Below are 6,000 nucleotides of genomic sequence, written 5' to 3' on the forward strand. Positions count from 1 at the left end.
TCAATTTTCCACTGGAGTTTGCATTTTACTGTTTTGACAAACGGCTGCCTGTGTTTTGTCTCGTTTTCGTAACTGCTATTCCTGCAGTCTGATATTGCCACACATCTACTCTCTTTTCTACCTCTCTTGGTAGACTCTTTCATTACTCTACCCTCACTCTATATATATTTCTACCAGTGGATTTTCCTATCTAATTATCCCTACATATTCATAGACAGACTCGTGTTGTTTCCTAACAGTATTCCTTGTTTGTGGTTGTGTTGTTGAGTTGTGGTCCTTGGTTGTTGTATTGTTGTTGAGTTATGGGGTTGTGATCCTTGGTTTTTGTGCTTTTGGGTTGTGGTCTTTGGTTGTTGCTGTGTTGTTGTTGGTTGTGTGTTGGTTTGTGACGGTTGTCAGTGTCTCAGCGACCTTGACCAGCGGACAGCACAGCATAGCCCTGAGTATCTGGAGTTAGGTGAGTACATGTGTTTGTGTTTTTCTTTTTTTCCTTTTTTGTTCTGTGTGTAGGTAGGTCAATTGTCCTGCCTGTATTCCATAGTGTAAAGAGGAAAGTGTGACTGAGGGTGAGTTTGGCAGCTGGATTGGTTAAGTTTATGTGGGGGGGATTTTGCCAGCTTGTTTTTTGAGTTTGTGATCCCTCCACATCATTGCCAGGACCCTCACAGTGGATGCCTTTGGACGCCTCACCCCATGGATGTGCAGCCAGCCCAGGGAGCTGCCTACAAAGGTCTGAAGAGGGAGCTCATACAGGTCTTCTCCCTTCCAATTCCCCAGCGAGCCGCTCAAATTTTTGACCTTGTGGTCAACCCCATGACCACCTCAGATCCCTGACTGACCTGGCACAAGCTCCAGGACCTGGTCCTCCTATCAGAGGTGGACCACCAAGGATGAAGGCAGGAGGTGAGCATCCTCCGCCAACTCTTCCTTCGCCAGCTCGCATCCAAACTCCGAAACCAGATCCCTAATGCCGAGACCATGGAGATGGAAATTTTGGTGCAGCAGGCTTTTGTGCTGTTGACCGCCATCCAAGCTGCAAAACTCTCCTCCCCTCCGTCAGCCAACAGCCTACAGCAGGAGGACATGGTGCAGCATACCAGCGATCGCCGAAGCCCCTCCCAGACGTTGGGTGGTGCCGTTTCCACCTCCAGTTCGGCAGCAAGGAATAGAAGTGTGAGTGCCCTTGCTTCCTTCCACCCTTCAAAAAGTGATGGAGGCAGCACCCAAAACAAGCCCCCATGGCAGCAGTTTCTATGTCCAGGACAGCATCTCTGACCTCAGGATGCTGGTTGACACTGGTGCCATGGAAATGGTGTTCCCATCATCTGCAGAGGATCGCAGCCATGCCCCCGACGACCCGACCGGCCTCGTAGCTGCAAACGGGACGCCCATCTGCACCTATGGCACCAGGGCCCAGACCATTGCGTTCCTGGGACAGACCTACACCTGGCCCTTCGTCCTCGCCGATGTACGGACCCCTCTCCTGGTTCGCCCACCACAGCCTCTTGGTGGACATGGCCCACCAGCACCTTCTTGATACAGAGACTTGCCTCTCCTGCGCACTCGCCAGAGGACCAAGGGAGCCCACCATCTGCTCTATCCTTCCCCACCACAGATACGCCTCCCTTCTCCAGGAGTTTATGGACGTCTTCTGCCCTGAGCTTCGCCAGGTGGCTGGGGCCGCACCCAAGCATGGTGTCTTCCACCATATAGAGACCAAGAGCCCCCCGACACATGCCAAGCTCCGCCGCCTCCCGCCAAAGTTCCTCCAGGAAGCCAAGACCGCATTCAAAGAAATGGAGAAGATGGGGATCTGTAAAAAGGCAGCAAGTCTGTGGGCATCCCCCTTCCACATTTTGAAGAAGGCAGATGGTACATGGAGGCCCTGCGGTGACTACTAGTGCCTGAACCTAGTCACCATGCCTGACAGCTACTCCCTGCCAAAGACAGCGATCATCATGCCCTTCAGATCCTTCATGTTTGCCTTCTCCACCTTCGCCCGGCGGAATGCTGGGGCCACCTTTCAATGCCTCGTGGACAGCATCCTCAGTGACTTACCCTTCTGCGTCTGCTACATGGATGATATTATTATGTTTTTCAGATCTCCGGAGGAGCACCTGAACCATGTCCAAGCCATCCTCAAGAGCCTACAGGAGAACTGACTTGTCCGGTTTGACAAATGCACCTTCAGCGCCGAGAAGGTGAATTTCCTCGGCCACGGAATTACAGCAGCATGATTTCGTCCCATGGCGTCAAAGGTGGCCGCAGTGGAGAAGTTTCCAACACCGACGACTGTCAAGGCCCTCCAAGAATTCATAGGGAAGGTGAATTATTAATGAAGGTTCATCCCAGACATTGCCTGCACCATGTGCCCTTTGACCGAGGTCCTGAAGGGCAAACCTAAGAAGCTGACATGGGGAGAAGACCAGCAGTTCCCCTTCACCTGAACCAAGTCTTCCCTCAGCAGGGCCACCACCTTGGCTCACCAGGATCCGACGTGCTCATGACGTTCACTACCAATGCCAGCAACATTGCATGCAGCGCCATCCTGGAACAGCTGGCCAACGGAGTCCTCATACCACTAGCCTTCTTCAGCAAGAAGCTCAAACCCATAAGGATGGACCACCAGCCGCTGGTTCACTCCATCATCAAGGCGGGCGACGCTTGGTCCACAAGGCAGCAGTGTCATCTTGCGGCCATCTCCGAGTTCAGGTGTTCCATTGAGTACATCCCCAACGGAAGAAATCCCGTAGCTGACGCCCTCTCGAGGGTCGAGATGAACCCCCTTCACCTCGGCATCAACTACAAAAACCTAGCATGTGAACAAGCCTCTGACCCCGAAGTACCAGCCTACCGGACCTCCATAACTGCCCTTCGCCGGGAGTAAATCCCCTTCGGCCCCTCCAGGACAACGCTCCTCTGTGATACCAACACACGACGCCCTTGTCCCCTGATACTATGGAGGAGTTATGGGAGTTCCATTTGACAACGTCCTAGAGAGAGAGAGAGAGAGAGAGAGAGGGTGTAATTGGTGGATGGATGGTTAATGATTAAATTAGCTGTTGCCAAGTTCTGGGTTGTCTGCTGGTGTAGTTGGGTTAGTTGTTAGAGTTCTGTGTTTTGGAGTAAGTTTTTGGTCAGAGCCTTTGAGGATCAGTAGTGTCGGGAGCAGTCTATGAAGAGTGTTGAAGGCATTGGAAGTCAGTTAAGTATGGGTTATTGATTTGTTGTTTAGTTGTTGTTAAGTTGATATTGTTTGATTTGGAATTATTGTGCCTCTGCTGTTAGATTTGTTGTGCTTGTGAGTTTCTGTTGAGTTATATGTGAGTTGTTATAGTTGAGGGTTGTTGTTGTTGTTGTTAGGGAGCTGTTGTGGTTTCTTGGTGTGGTTGTGAGTTGTTGAGGGTTGTTGTTGGTGAGCTGTTGCAATTCCTTGGTGTTGTTAGTGGGTGTGTGTGTTGCCTTTTTGTGTTGGTGATTGTTTGTGCAGTGGTCTTTTGTTGTGGTTGTGTTCCTTGTTTGTTGTGTTGTTGAGCTGTGGTTGTGTTCATTGTTTGTTTGCTGTGTTGTTAGTTGTGATTGTATTCCTTTGCTGTTGTGCTGTTGAGTTATGGGGTTGTGGTCCTTGGGTGTTGTGGGCATGTGGTTCTTAGTTGTTGTCTTTGTTGTTGTTAGTGTCTCAGCAACTTTGACCAGTGGACAGCACAGCATAGCCCTGAGTATCTGGAGATAGGTGAGTACATGTGTTTGTGTTTTTTTGTTCTGTGTGTAGGTAGGTCAATTGTCCTGACTGTATTCCTTAGTGTAAAGAGGAAATGGCTGAGAGTGAGTTTGGCAGCCGGACTGGTTAAGTTTGTGTGGGGGGGATTTTGCCTGCTTGTTTTTTGAGCGTGTGATCCCGCCACAGGGACTGCTGGTGCGGCAGCTGCAGGACAATTGGGGTAGTGAGTTGTGTGATTGCTGAAGGAAAGTGAGGATGGAAGGGTTGAAGGAGGAGTTGCAAGTGTGAGGAGCTGATTTCAAAATTTTTTTAGAAAAACCAAGAGCTTTACACAAGAGTTGCTTGTAACCTTGAATGTTTTCTTTCAAAGTTAAATAAAAACACATTCTTTAAAATTATTTATTTGTATGAAAGTTTAGATTACAAAACGGCATAGATACAACTCTGATGGCTGAAGTCCTGTTCCCAATCGCTAATCATAAATTGACAACTACTGCTTGTGGTGGAAAGACCTTCACTCATGGAAATTTTTGAAAACCTATGGATTCTGAAAACAACAACACAGACTATCATTATCGAGTCAAACAATAATTAATAAAATAAAGACTATCCTCATGTAAAAAATTGTGTATATCATTGACCAACTTAACATGGAAATTACCTAAATCAGCTGCGTGAAAGAACCAGAAATTGAATCAGTGTCTTCCAATAAACCACTGTCCTGCTTAACAATTAGCAAGTGCCTAAAAATCAAAGAGCAATTACACAAATGGTAATAACAAAGTTCCAAAAATTATACACCTTTATGGATAGAATATCAAAACAAGAATCCATAGAACATTTACAGGTTCTGAAAGTGTGGTAATAATTAAGAATAATTAAAAACCCCCTAACCTAAACTTTACCATACGCCACAAATCGTAGGAAACTTACTGGGCAGGAAAGGTTCAACCATTGACTCCATAGAAGTGTTGATGACGTAGGCTTCAAAGACGACGACGGAAGAGGCAGCGACAGGTGGGTCGGCAAGAATATGTTACATAGTTAAAGTAGATGCTTCTCCAATACACAAAAAATTCTCTTACGAGGGAGTAGAGTTCACCAGTTATCTTCAAATATTATCCAGTGGCTCTAAGTTGGAACCTGAACTTGAACTGCTTTTCCTTCTTTGTGGCGGGTCGAGGTAGACATGTTTTTTTCCTCCAAGAATCGCGAAATGCAAAGGCCGTTGTCCTTCCATAAAAAATCAAGGATGAAGAGGACGAACTGAAACAGGTAAAAGAGCCAGCAGAGCCATCTAGGTGTTGCGCAATCCTTTAAACTCCCATGTTCCTTTTAGAATTTGTTTAGTATGGCACGGGGGTTTAAAGGACTACTTTAGTATGCAAATAATAAACAAATTTTCTATAAAATCTTAAACACTCCAAACGAGGGATTCAAATTAAAAGAATTTGAATAAATCAAAGTAAGTAAATCAATAAAGTAACCCATAAACAAATATACCTCATAAAATTATTTCAAAAAAGCTTCAAATATTCAGTACAACAAATTTAAACAATTAATTTTCATCTTTTAACATAAATTTGGTTTTCTGTATACTCACAAGGGCAGTCTTTCTTTGTGGTCTTTTCCCAAAGACTTCTTCAGACCTATCCCTATTTGAGAGTATATCAGAACTGTCATTATCCAAAGTAACAGTATTCGGTTTCAAGAGTGAAATTACTGACGACACATGTCTTCTTACCAATTCTCTGGAACCACCCTTAAGAAGTTCTACTTCAGTAACTTCATCCAACTCATTAACTTTAATTTTCTTTACAACAGCCATTGGATAATTAGAAGGCTTCGTATTAGTTTCCTTAATCAGAACAATGTCTCCAATCTCAGGTTTTTTATGATTCACTGGTTTATAACGACTTTTCTCATTAGTTGCTTGATATATCAAATTAGTTAAAAATTAAAAATTACATTTTTCTATCAAATTACTTTTCACTTTTAGGAGTTTATGGTATTTATTTCTGATCTCATCTACAGGAATATCAATGCTCCATTCCAAGTCTCCCTCTGAAAGTTGTAAATTTGGAATGATGTTAATGGAAGCCAAACTATATCCATGTTTCAACATTTCTGGTGTGATAGCCTTTGGTACATCAGGAGCATCTCTTAAGCTTTCCTTGAAAGCTATAGGACGTCTATTAATTAGGTGAACAGCGTGTTCAATAATAAATTCAAATTCCCTGTATTCTAAAACATAATTCTTGACAGCACTATGAATCAGT

This window comes from Macrobrachium nipponense, chromosome 17 (genome assembly GCF_015104395.2).
Source record: "Macrobrachium nipponense isolate FS-2020 chromosome 17, ASM1510439v2, whole genome shotgun sequence".
In the NCBI taxonomy this organism is placed as follows: Eukaryota; Metazoa; Arthropoda; class Malacostraca; order Decapoda; family Palaemonidae; genus Macrobrachium; species Macrobrachium nipponense.